Raw genomic sequence first — 14,120 nt, forward strand, 5'->3', positions numbered from 1 at the left:
CAAAGGCCCAAGTGGCTTTACTTACACCTTGGCGATCACAAGCTATTTGCCTTACAGAAAGAGGCAAAGTACAGCGGGAGAAACCGAGAGCCGGGATAAAATACAATCTTGCTGGGGAAGATTAGAAACACGGAAAGAAATAAGCTGTCCTTGCTGGGCGGCTCTCCGAGACCTGGCAGGAAGAGAAGACGGCCCTGCTGAGCATTGTCTGAGTCTTTGCTGGTTATCATTCAAGACCTGACAAGACAACAGGTCCTCTTCTTTCGCAGGGCGGGGCGGGTTGGTGGTGAAGGAACCCCAAGTTCCTCTAATTTGGACCTTCAAAGAAAGAAGTGTCAAGAGCACCCCAGGCTCTAAAGTGTCTCTGGGGTCACAGAGCCTTCAAAGCCTGAGGTTTAGGGGTTTTTTTTTTTTGTTGTTTGTTGTTTTTTTTTTTTTAATGCGCCGAGGGTTCTTTAGACAGAGCCATTCAAAGAAAGAAATGTAAATTTTTACACTGTGCAAAACAAAAAGTGATTTAAACACCAGCCCCGGCCTCTTGGAGAGGGGTTTAAATATTTGAGGTCTAGCCACGTCTTGGAGCGAAGAAGAGGTGAAGGAGAAATTTAGTCTTGCTTGGAAGTGGAACTAAGATTTTAAAAATAAAGTTTCCTCGTTTTGGTGCTAGAGATCAAACCGAGGACCGGATGCCTGCTTAAGCACACTCTGGCCACTGAGCACACTCTGCTTGATGTAAACTGGGTTTAGGCATTAATATGCTCTGGCCCAAGAGCAGCACTTATGTGCTGTGTGGTCCTCAGTGGGACCCGGGCCAGCCCCAAAGCATCTCCGAACAAGATGGGGTGCCGGAGTGCAGATAAAGTTGATTTGCATTTCTGTAGGGTTGGGTTTTCATTTGTGGGGGGTTTTCCAGGGAGAAGGGACTGCAATTAATACAGCTTTTTACAGATCTTTTTCAAAATGAACACACAATCACTGTCGGAGCATCCTGATTTTATTTCAGAGTTTAATCCAGAAAGGAAATGTTTCTTGATTTTTTTTTAATTATTATTGTTGCTGTTGTGATTGAGTCTTTTACAATAAAAAAAAGATGCAATAATCACACTTAATGCCCAAATATATTATTTTCTCTCAGAAAATGGAGCATGTTGTCTTGGTAAAGCATTATGAAAAATCAGTGCTTAGGTACTGTGAGAGCTTGGATTTTGGTCACACACACACACACACACACACACACACACACACACACAAATCTGCTCTGGCGCAAGGTTCTGTTCCCCTCCAGACCATTTTCCTGTCAGCTTCCAGCCTTCTGAGCCCATCAGAATCAGAACGAACAGGCTCTCAGGGAAGCTTTTGTCCACTTTATTTTTTATTTTTTTTTAACCTTTTTCCTTTTTATTCTTATTTTTTTCTTTTGAATTTCTTACAACTTTTTTTTTCTTTTCAAAGTTTTATTGATAAGTCCACTTTATTTTATTTTAATTTTCTTCTTACTTTATTTATTTGTTTGTTTATTTATTTATTTATTTATTGTAGTACCAGGGATTGAACTCAGGACCCTGTACTTGCCAGGCAAGCATTTATTCTACTGAGCCATCTCCCTGGCCCCCTTACTTTATTTTTGTTATCTTTGGAACCAGGGTCACTTGTGTAGGTCAGGCTGTCCTTGAACTCTCAGCCCACCCTGGCTTTGAACTCTGCAACCCTCCTGCCTTAACTGCCCACTTTTAGGAGCCCCACAAGCCAGGCTGCGATACCTCCCTGGCACACGAAGTTGGGCTTCCAAGCCCTGGTACCAAAGTCTGAGTGCCGCTTGTGGCAGCTCATTTCTGTGGGGCGTTGACCTAGTAACACCACATGGGAAAGGCCAGAATGTTACCATGGCAACCCAGGGATGGGGGGTAGCTCTGGCCAGCAAAAGTGAGCACCAAACTAAATAAAATCCAGAAACTAAAAGAAAAGTATAACCGATTTTAAGTCTACTGTTATAAATGCTGGTCTCCGACACACACCCGCTTTTTTTTTTTTTTTTTTGCATTGTGATCAAACTCAGGACCTTGGGCTTTCCAGGCAAGCGTTTATGCTGCTGAGCTATCTCCCCAGCCCTCCAACTCATTTTTAATACCAGGTATGCCAGCTCAAAAACATTGCAGAGAAGATATATGTGTGAATATATATACTTATATGACATACATGTATAATTTTTCCCCGCCACCCAATAAAATCTTCAGCCTCTAAAACCAAGAACTGGAAATGTCTTAAGCCAACATTTCTCTTTCCTACAGAATTACATAGCCTGAAGAGAAGATTTATAAGTCTGACCAACCCTAAAGGATCCTGTGAGGTGAAAAATTATCCTATTTCAGAAAACGCTGCCATGGCTGTGAAAACAGTGCAGTTGCCAGCACGTCTAGGTTCCTGTGCTTGCTAGCTAGGTGGTGGTTACCCGCTACAGTCCTGGACTCACCCTAAAGCGGGGGTTCTCAAAAGGTGGGTGCACTCCAGGCCCCTCCTATCAGGTGGGATCTTGGGGGAACTCTCAGCTCTAAGGCCTCGCCCAGGGCCCCAGGATCAGATACTCCATGGTGGAGCCAGTGGAGAAGCCTGGCAGTTTATGGTCACACTGATGCTCCAGGTGACACATCTGCTGACGTCCGCTGCCACGGGCCAAGATGACTCCAGGGAGGGCAGGTGTGACATTACTTCTTCGCTTGTTCACGTGTGAGACTCAGAGTACAGTGAGTCAAATCTGGCATTCCCGGACTGCGCCGCATGCGTTAAGGGCTTCCTGCATTCCTGTTCGGGGCCGGGTCCTGGAACTCTTTATCCTGCAAGTACGCTCTTCTTTCGTCTCGGCGCAAATTAGGCTTTGAAGCAGCCAGTGACACTGCTCAAAACACTCACTTAGACCATGATTTTATTTTGTTTCATAGATGTCTTTCATTCATGTACACAATTTTTTTTTTTTGGCGGAACCGGGGATTGAACTCAGACCCTTGCGCCTGCTAGGGAAGTGCTTATTCCACTGAGCCATCTCCCCGGCCCCCACAATATGTTATAAAATCCTTTAATTTTTATGGATTTGGAAGGCACAAGGGGCCAAAGAAGTGGATCTTTTTTTCTTTTTTTGTGTGTAGTTGATACTGGGTCTCACTATGCAGCTCAGACTTATAGTGATCCTCCCATTTTCAGCCTCCCCAGTGCTGGGATTACAGGCATGCGCCACCAGGCCCGTACTCCTCGGCCAGCTCAGTAAGCCGGGAATCGGGGCTGGCACGGCATGTAGTGCTGGAAATCAAACCCAGTCTCTGCACTAAGGAAATGGATCTTATCAACTCAAGCATGATTTTTTTTTTTTTAAAAAATAGGATTTGAGTGCTGACTGTGGCGGGTCATGCCTATGTTCCTAGCACTCTGGAGGCAGAGGCAGGAGGAGAAACAGTTTGAGGCCAGCCTGGGCTACATGGTGAAATTCTGTCTGGAATGAATGAATGAATGAATGAATGAATGAATGAATGAATGAAATATATTAATCATTTGTCCCATGTGCCCCTCCTCACCCAAAGGATTAGATTATAATCCAATTTAAACATTTCATCCAGGAAAACCATAAGGCCTCAGTGAATAGCAGAAAACAAAACCTCTCCATCCTCCTCGTATGTGAAATAGTTATGTTTCTTGTCTGTATTCACAGCATTGCGCACAAGTCAGAAGGCACCGGTGGTGTGACTCCTAGGTGGCTCCTAGGACCCCAAGGGAGAAAACACAGTCCTTGTGATCCCAGTCATGGCGAGGAGCCCGCTGAGGCTGGGAGGCAGGTGCAGGAGGAAAGCCAAACATTCGCCACAACTCAGTAAGCAAGACAGAATTCTAAGGCTGTATTCGAAGTTTTAACTTTAAAAATGACCACAAGAAGCATACAAGAAATAAATGATCAGAGTGTTAAATAAAGACAAGCTATCTGTTATCTGAGTGCCCCGGGTCGGACAGCAGAGACCAGTATTGCCCACCAGCTCCAAGTTCCAAGCCCTTCTTCGTTTCCTGCCCAGTGGCTTTGTGACAGCTGCTGCTCTGAGGGTATAGATTGGCGACCAGGTGCTTAGCACACACGAGTCCTGGGTTCAAATGTTAGCACTGCCAAAAGAAAAAGAAAGAGTTGACAGTGGTGAGCAGGTTGCTCAAGAAGGGGCTTTACGTATGCTGTTCCCATTGCTGGCTGAGCCTCACCCACCCTGGGTACACGCTGTGCTGCTGTGTGATACCCAGAGCCCTAGTTCTGTGGATTCTGTCATTACTGGGGTTTTGTTTGTTTTTGAGAAGAGGTCTTGCTGTGCAGTCCTGCTGACCATCACTTGTCATGTACCCCACGTTGGCTTCGAACTCAAGATTCTCCTGCCTCCGCTTCCTGAATGCTGGGATTGCAGGAATGCACCCAGCCTGGTATTTAGCCTGTTTTTGGACTATAGAACTTTTACTAGGGTTTCCACTTGAGAGGCTATTTTGATAATTGTATGAGGGGGGCACATAGCGTCCTTTGCCTGAGTTTACAATCCGACTGTCAAGGCTTGGGTCACTGCAGTCTGCTCAGCAGAGAGGCAGAGACAGAGGGCAAAGTGATTTTTAGTTCAGGCTTCCCCACACTGCTGAAAGGCTGGCGAGGATATTCCCAGAAGAATTGCTTCCTGTGCCGCAACATTACAAACGTACCCACCGCCCCGCATCTTTATGCAGCATCCCATCGTGCCCCGGGCTGGTGACCTGAATCTTACTCCTTGGTCTAGCAGCTGCTCCGTCTGTCCCACCCCTCGGTCTACCCTGCACCAACACCCTCGGCACCCCTTGCCCCCCCCCCCCCCAGGGCACCTTGTAGGCCCACGAGGAGGCAGGAGCCCGCCAACTCTTCCTCTCCCCGGGCCTTCGCTGGCCGCTGGGCAGGCAGAAGTGTGTGCTGTGGACACTTCCAGCCCCAGGGCGGACACCTACTGCTTCGCAGAGCACATGGAGGACCTACTAGGTGCCCGGCTCTGTTGTGAGTGTTAGGATACACAGATTCCCAAAGCTGATGATTCTATTTGGAGAGGGTGAGTTTTTTTTGGAGCAAGTTTGAAATTTTCCAATAATGGAAAAGTAGGTGCAAGGGAAAGACGAAGAGGAGAATAGGGAAGAAAGAGAGAGAAGAAGAAAGAAGAAAAATGCCAGAGGGGTGTGGCGGCATGTGATTGTAATTTCAGCACTGTGGGAGGCTGAGGCAGGAGGACCATAAACTTCAGCAAAGCCCAGGAACATCAGCAACTTAGCAAGACCCTGTCTCAAAATTTAAAATAGGAAGGGTGCTGGGAGGTGGCTTAGGGCAAAAGCCCCGGATTCAATCTTCAGTACCAGGAAAAAGAAAGATAGAAGAAAAAAAAAATGCCAGAGGTCAAAGGTTGAGCAGTGTCCTGTGTGCGCCTGTGGCCGTCTGTCTGCAATGTGGCCCGGGGAAGCCGACAGGGGTCTAGGGCTCAGGGCAGAGCAGGATGAGCAGCCCAGCATGGAGCAGAGAAGCACAAGGCAACCAGGCCAGAAAGAGGCCCAGGGAGCCAGATGCTTCAGGTCATCAGGACATGCGCCGTGGGGAGCTGGGCACTGGGCTTCCAGCTCTGCCGAAAACAGGAACAAGACTTCACCGTCCCTATTCTAGGTGAGAAGTGGCCCAGAACGGATACTTAGGAAACTCTGCTCCTCTCTGCTAATCCCACTAGGCAGTGCTGTGGCAGCATGCTCCAGTACCAGGGACAGTGGCAGGGGAACCAGAGATTTTGCCCCGAAGCCTGGGGGTGAGAGAAGAGACCAAAAATGCCACCTTCACATTGCTGCCAGGGCGGATGGGCAAGAGGGGGTGGGGAGCAGTGGGGAGCAGGACTCCCTCAGGGAGAGGACCCCTCACTGGGCATGATGGTGCAGGCCTTTAATCCTGGCACTGGGGAAGCTGAGGCAGGAGGATTGGCGTGACTTCCAGCCCAGCCTGGCCTATATGGTGAGTCCCAGTCAGGAAACACAACAACAGAGAGAGGACCCTTGGGGAGAGACCTGCCTGGTGAGATTGTTCGAAATGTAAGAACAGAAGGAAATGAAGTACAAACGCTCAGCCTGGAGGCTGAGGCAGGAGGATCACTGCAAGACTGAGGCCAGCCTGAGTTCAAACCATCGGAAGCTGCATATTGAGACACTGTCTCAAAACAAAGCAAAACAAAACAAAAGGAAAAGAAAGAAAAGTTCCAAGTTTTCCCACATCCTCACTCTCAGAGAAAAGTATGCTTTTCCTATGCAAAGCCTACATTATATATGATAGAAAATAAAACATCACATGTGAACTTTTATTTTGGAACTGGGGATTGAACTCAGGCCCTCGCACTTGTCGGGGAAGCATTTATTCCAATGAGCCATCTCCCCGGCCCCACACATAAACTTCATACCATTGTCTATAGCGACTAATGATGGTACAACTTCATCTTCTATAACTTGCTTTTTCTGCTGGTAGGGACTAAGCAATGATTCGCTTTTTTTGCACTTAGCTGTAGAGCGGGACTGTGCCCACTGGGCAGATGTCCTTCTCATTTCTGCCCTCCTCCTTGGGTGCTGTCTTCCTTTTTCCTCACTAGTTTGTTTCTTTGTTTGCTTGGTTGGAATCTTGTGGCTGATCTTTTGGCGAAACCGGGGACTGAACTCAGGCCCTTGCACTTGCCAGGCAAGTGCTTATTCAACTGAGCCATTTCCCTGGCCTCCTTGTTGCTGATCTTAAATGGAACCAATGTTGTTGGGTTTTGTTTAGCTTTCCTTTGACTTCCCATGTGCGCACAGTAGCCAAGGTGTATTTCGCTGGCTGTGTGTCCTTTACTAAACTCAGCCCTTTGCACCTGTTAATTTCATTTAATCCACAGCTAAGCCCTGAGACGTGGACCTAGCACTGGTTCTCATTTGCAATTGAGGGAATACTGGGACAGGGTGATTCGGGAACTTGCCCTTCGGGAAGCAGAAAAAGAGGTGGGCAGGAGACTCCCTAGGTGCCGAGAAGTCCTCTGGGAAGTAAACACAGGCTAAGAGCGTTAGGCGAGGCGTCTACTAAAACAGCCCGTGGCCCAGGCGAGGCGCACCTTGGGCTGTGCCGGGGCTGCCAGGGAGACCTGCAGGGGCAGAGCGCATGGCTGAGCATTCCAGGCCGGATGCCTAGAAGTAAACACACTGGCCAGGCCTGCAGCGCATGCTGTCGCTCCTGGTGGCCCACGCCTGCCCACGCCCAAGAGCAGAGGGACACAGCCAGGGCAGGTGCTGGAGCGCGGCCACTGAGCCCGCGTCCACAGACAAGGCCTGCGGCCAAGAGACAGCACATCCATCTCATGGGGACTTCTGTTCTACTTCTGCTCAGGCCTTTTTAAACCTTTTCTTTCTTTCTTTCTTTCTTTCTTTCTTTCTTTCTTTCTTTCTTTCTTTCTTTCTTCTTTCTCTTTCTTTCTCTCTTTCTTTCTTTCTTTCTTCCTTCCTTCCTTCCTTCCTTCCTTCCTTCCTTCCTTCCTTCCTTCCTTTTGTCCTTCCGTCCTTCCTTCCTTTCATATATATATTTATTTATTTCAGGGCTAAGGTCCGAACACAGTATAGCTATAAAGACCCAATATTTTGAGGCCACCCTGGGCTGTGTAACAAACTGTAGGTCAGCCTGGCTTACATAGGCCCCGTTTCCCAAAACAACAACTAGTCCAGTATCTTTCCCTCACTGGTGAGGCTGGGATGAGGTCATGTTTTGGTGCAGCGGCCAGCTCCTGAGGCAGAGCTCTGGGATTATTAAATCAGTAGCCCCTGAAGGGGTGACGTGCTCCCTCTGGGGATGTCTGACAAGGTCTGGAGATACTTTTCGCAGTCAAGAAGAGGGCGGGTACACCTGGCATCTGGCCGGGAGATGACCATCCCCAAGAGAAACAACGCAGGACCCAGAACAGCCAGGATGGCCTGAGCACAGCAAGGCTCTGCACCCCGAAGCCTGGGCCGTGCCCCAGGGGAGAGCATTCCAGAACCTCCCAGAAGGCCGGTATTAAGCCCTACCCAACCCCAAATCTGTCGCACACACAGAGGGGTGAAAGTGATTCAAGAATGGGTGACATGAATCAGGCATGGTAAAGTTAACTCAGGTGGGCGGAGGAGCAGACTACAAAGGACCAGAGCAGGGGAACAAACGCCCCAGATCTGTTTCCGGGGCAGCCTAGGAGCTGACTGGCCCACCGCAGGGATATTGGCCTGGCCCTTCAACACATGGATCTTGAGTTTCCATTTCAAAAAGTGAAGAAAAAATAAAGTATTTGAGCCCTGGAAAGAAAGTAATCAAGCCAAGTTCAGGTATCATTGGGAAATGAGTTAGCCTAGTGTAGTCTGTGTGTGTGTGTGTGTGTACACGCACAAAAGAGGGGCCGGGGAGATGGCTCAGTGGAATAAGTGCTTCCCTGGCAAGTGCAAGGGCCTGAGTTCAATCCCCGGTTCGGCAAAAAAAAAAAAAAAAAAAAAAAAAAAAAAAAAAAAAAAAAGAGAGAGAGATGGAGGGGCCAGGGAGATGGCTCAGTAGAATAAGTGCTTGTCCAGCAAGTGCAGGGGCCTGAGTTCAGTTGTGCAAAAAGAGAGAGAGGGGGGGGATTGAACCCAGGGCCAGGGCCACTAGGCTAGAATCCCAAGCTTTTGAAATGTTTTATTTTGAGATAGATTCTGGCAACGGGGCTAAGTAGCACAGGATGAGTTGAAACTTGGAATCCCCCTGCCTCAGCCTCTACAAGAGCTGAATTGCTACAGAGATGTGTCACCACATCCGGCTAGTCATTATTTCCAAATAAGAGGGCTGGGAAGATAGCTCAGTGGCATAAGTACCTGTCTGGCAAACATGGTCCTGAGTTCAATCCCCAGTACACAGAAGAAAAAAAAAAGTTAATGCCCTTTGGGCCAGGGAGATGTCTCAGTAGAATAAGCGCTTCCTTGGTAAGTACAAGGGTCTGAGTTCAATCCCCAGTTCTGCCCAAAAAAAAGAAAAAAGAAAAGTATTTCCAAATAGGTTTAGATGTACATATAGTGGTAATTTTCATAATATATACTGTGTAATAATGTATTTTAAAATATATTTGTAATCTAGCATCTAGAGGCACTGTGACAACTTGATTGGTACACTTAGAAGAATGAAATTTTTTTTAATTTTTATTTTTTAGGAAAGGGTCTACAGGGTGTTCAGAGTCTCACTACCAGATCTGACTGGTAGTGATCTACCTGTTTATAGTCTCCCAAGAGCTGGGATTAGAGGTGCGCGCCACCACGCCCAGTCTCAATTGCCACCTCAGTGTACCCTGGGGGCAGGGCCAGCATGGCGGGCCCAGGGATCCAACCCCCAGCCTCTGCACCTGCTTGCGGGCCTTGAACCCACTGAGCTATTTGGCTGGCCCCAGAAGAATGAATTTAGACCCTCACCTCACACATACACAAAAAGCAACTCGAAGTGGATTAAGGATTTAAGTGTAACAGTTGAAACTATAAAACCACTTGAAGAAAATACAGAGAAAAGCTCAGTGACACTGGTGTAACAGTAGTCTCTTGGATGTGAACCAAAACCTTCAAGCACTGGAAGTAAAAATAGACGAGTGAGCTTACAACCAAATCAAAAAGTGTGTGCACAGCGGTACATAAGAAGCTCAGTAGCGAGAGAGCACAGTAAGTCCATTTAAAAATGAGCAAAAGATCTGAGTAGGCTTTTCTCAACGGACACACAAATGGCCAGCAGGTGTATGAAAAATGCTCCAAGTCACTAGCCCTCGCTTTCAAAGCTGCTAGGCAGATCATCATAATTTTTGTTGTCGTTCTGTTTTGAGCCAGGGCCTCACTGTGTAGTTTAGGCTGGCCTTGAGCTCACTGTGTAACTCCAGCTGGCCCCCAACACACACACAGCAAGGCCCCTGCCTCAGCCTCCTGGGAGTGGCGGCGGCTACAGCGGCGTGTGCTGGGAACATGCTCCTGGCGCTTCATCTGGTGTCGGGCACAAGCAGCAGCCGCGCAGTACACACTTGTTGTATGAAGGAAGACTTGCCTTTGCATTCAAACACGGAAGCAAAGTATTTGTTCTGTCCTGTTTGTTGCAGAGCACAAGTAGAAGTCACACTTACAGCTTAGGGGTCACCTCTCTGGCTTTACCTGAGCTGGGGCTCCATCCCTGGACTGTAACAGAGGAACAATCATGGCTCAGCAGACCACAGGTCTGACCCAAGGCACATCGAGGGACTTGGGACTCTGACAAACCCAGGCCCCTGGGACTCTGAGCCTCAGGGAGGGACAGCGAGGGGAAGATCTGAGCGAGGCGGGGCAGCAGGGCCGTAAGGAGGCCGGGAAGAGCCCAGGAGGGCCAAGGAGGAGACGGCAAGGGCCACGGGCCGCGTGGGCTGCCGGCCACAGCTGGGAGCCTTTGTCACCACACCGGAAGCTTCGAGGGTGGGGATGGTTCTCAGTTGGCTGTGGCAGTGCTAGGGACGCTTGTGGGGGGAGGGGGCGGGGGGTCTGAGGTCACAGCTATTTCACAATGTCAGGTATTGCGTTCTGAGCGGTGGAATTTTCTCTGGGGCCTGCCCGATGGGCGATATCACAGGGACCACGCAGAGGAGGATGCCTCCATGAAGCAAGACTCAGAAGGAATTTGCAAAGACTATTCTTGTCGGATTGTTTCCATAGTTTGGGAGAATAAGATTGGTTTGTTGTTTTTTTTTTTTTAATGGGTTTTGGGGGTGACATATAATGAGTTTACTGTTGTCATTGTAAAGCCAGTAGCCATGTAGTAAAGGTCTCAGTAATGTTAAATACAGTAAATATTGATAACCCAAAAATGAGATTTTGATCATTTTTAAAACAAATAGACCCTGGGCTGGGGGTGTGGCTCCGAAAAGGCCTGCTGCCTAGCACGCTCCCTGCTTGTGCAGGGAGCCCCTGGGTTAGATACACACGCGCGCGCACACACACACACACACACACACACACACACACACGGTCCGCCCCAGAATGTAAAGAGGCCTTAAACCAAAGCTTTGCACATCTCCGCCCTTTGGGAGCTAGCTGCTAGGCAGACACTACTCATTTATGGCGTGATTAAGCAGACAGAGGAAGGAACCAACCAAAGAAGAGGCAGATGAACCCAGAAGTGTGTTTTGGGATAGAATTTAGGTTATAAGAGCTGTATATTCTAAATATCCCAGAGGAAAGGAAGAAGGGAGAAGGGAAGGGAGTGGAGGGGAGGGGGGCACTGCTTGAGCTCCATCCTTCAGGCCAGGTTCCTGGTCACCCCTCAGCAGCCCCCTTGTAAAATGGGCCTGAGGGAGTCAGTCTTTCACGGAGCCCTAGGGGTTGGTGTTGCAGTACTTAAAAACACCCCCCCCCCAAAAAAAAGACCTCCTGGGTGGGCATGGGGGTGAGAAGACCATCCCAGCTACTGGGGGAGGCTGAGGCAGGAGGATTGTGAATTTGAGAGCAGCCCAGGTAACTTAGCAAGACCCCCTCTCGGGACAAAGAAAGGAGAAGAAAGTCCCACTTTGGTCGGCAGCACTCCCTGAGGACCACGGAGCAGCAAGAGCCTTTGGCGAGGAATACAATGGGAAGCTGGGGCTTCGCTCTGCTGCTCTGCCTGGACTCAAGGGGAAAGCCTGGGGGCCACCCCAGGGGAGGATTATGGCCCTGGATTCTCCTGCCCCCTCCCACCTTCCCCACACCTGCCTCCTGCCTCTGAGGGTCTCCTTCTGTAGGACCCAGGGGGCCACTGGAGGGCAGGGGAGGGGAGGGGATGAGGAGCTGGTCCCGGGCAATGCAGGCCTGGGCTGGTACCTGGTGCAGTGCCCACAGAGCTCCGCAGGGCACCGGCAGACTCCTGGGGCTGTGGCAGGCAGGCCCGCATCCACCTCCTTCTCTTTCTTCTTCTGTCTTTGGTTGAGGGATTGAACCTACAGCCTTCACGATGAGCTACATTTCCATCCCCTCTTTCTTTTTAAAATCAGATTTTATTGGCGCATTTTAAATATACACGAAGATCACATTCATCATAGTTTGTTCCTCTACATGATATATGACATTTTTTTCTTCCCACTCCCCTTACCTCCCTTCAACCCCTCCTCCCCTCCCCATTTACAAAGCTTTGCTTCCATATTCTCTCTCTCTCTCTCTCTCTCTCTTCTCTCAGGTCTAGCTATGTAGCTCAGGCTGGCCTTCAACTCACGGTGATCCTCCTGCCTCTGCCTCCAGAGTTCTGCGACTACAAACATGTGCTTGGCTACCTTTTTAACTTTTTGAAGCATAGTCTTGCCAAGTTCCTAAAGTCCCCAGGCTGGGCTCTAACTTGCAGTCTTCCTGCCTCAGCCTCCCTCAGCCTCCCAGAGTTCTGAAATGACAGATGTGCGCCACCATGCCCAGCAGGCCCTGCATCTTCCTGTGAGTGCTTACAATTTCTAGTCATCGCAGCCCCCCACCTTTTCTGTCAGTGAGTGGGGCAGGTGGACAGGGATGAGAAAATCAGCCTACCAAAGAAATGCAGTTGGAGCAGGTGAATCTTAGAATTCTACCTGACAAGAGAGGACAAGGGAGGCAGGGCAATCACTGGTAGAAGGAACACCCTACACGTGACGATTTCTCTGCGCTGGCCTTCCTAATCTTCCTGACACCACTAGGGGATGGCAGCAGGGACTTCCTGTTTCACCCTCAGAGGAGCCAAGGCTCCAGGAAGGCCACCCTGCCCTACAGCCAAATCCCACCTCTTGGGCTAGGGCTGGGTGCTAACCATTAGACTCTCCAGTGTTCGCTCTAACCCTGGGGTGGCGAAGCTGTGGCACACATCCCCGATGACATTCTGAGTTGTAGGAGTTGTTTTTTCTAAACTAAAACCTCTGCCTTCAGATTTAATCACAGTACTGGCATTTGGCGATAAACATGTGAGTGCGGGCGCTCCGTCTCAAAGGCTCGCCACCCCTGGGAGCCTAGCCGGCAGTCAGCATGGTGAAGCCTGGCTCCCTGGTGCCCACGACGACAGAGGAGGCCCAGCAGGGGGCACAGATGCCAGTGTCTGGACCGCAGCTCAACTTCCTGGTGCCCGTAGGCCCGGCCTGGGAATACTGCCGTTCACTGATGAGGAAACAGGCTCGGGGAGGTTGCAGGGAGGTCAGAGTCAGGGCAGTGGGATGCCCAGCTTGGCGGCAGCAAGTGCGAGCTCTGAGCACCAGGGCTCTGGCTTCAGTTGGCCTCCATCCCTGACTAGAAGCCCTTTAACCATGCATCTAAGGTAGAGTCAATATCCTGGGCCTCTTCAGCAGCAGGGACAGCCAGGCCCTCGGCCAGGGCTGTAGAACAAGGTGGTGGAGTCCAGGGTCCGTGTGGCACCTGAGCAGGCCGGACTGACGGTCTCCTTGCCCTGGGTAAGGTCCCAGGTGCCTTTTCTTAGCCCTACAGCCCCAAGGAGCCTATCGGTAGCCCCACCATCTCTTTCCCAGGGCCTCCTCGCAGGTCTTTAGGCCCTGGGCTGCAGAGTGAACAAAGGAGCCTACATCCTTGCTTCAGGGGTTTCCAGCAAAGAAGGGAGGAGACACAGCTTGGCACAGACTGCAGGAGGAGTCTGAGATTTGGGGTGAGGACCGCGGGAGGGGATGGGGGAAGAGACAGACTCCAGACGGCCCCTAGTCCAAGGGAGAGAGCAGAGGGGACTGAAAGCCCAACCCCGCAGGTCAGAGGATATCCTTTGAGGAAGGGAGGGAGGGGGCAGAACGGATGGCCCTGGGGGCAGCCAGGCCCAGCTCTGCTAGGACACTAGGATAGGTCTGGAGCTCTCGGGTTCAGCCCACAAACATTTATCGGGTTATCTGGAGTGCTTGTGAGGCACTTAGACCCTAGTGACTGTTTGGTAAACAAGATGTTTTTCTTAACCTGCGGATGTGACAGTTCTTCCTTGGCCCACCAGATATAGTCTGAGCACCTAGGGGAGACCTGTGTCTGGCTGGGGGACAATGGGGACAGGAACAATAAAACTCTGATTTCCCCAAGCTTGCCAGAACTAGTGAAGGGCAGGGAGACAGACAGGGCAACCACAGCATCATCAG

The sequence above is a fragment of the Octodon degus genome, unplaced genomic scaffold (genome assembly GCF_000260255.1).
Source record: "Octodon degus isolate 3935 unplaced genomic scaffold, OctDeg1.0 scaffold00077, whole genome shotgun sequence".
Lineage (NCBI taxonomy): Eukaryota > Metazoa > Chordata > Mammalia > Rodentia > Octodontidae > Octodon > Octodon degus.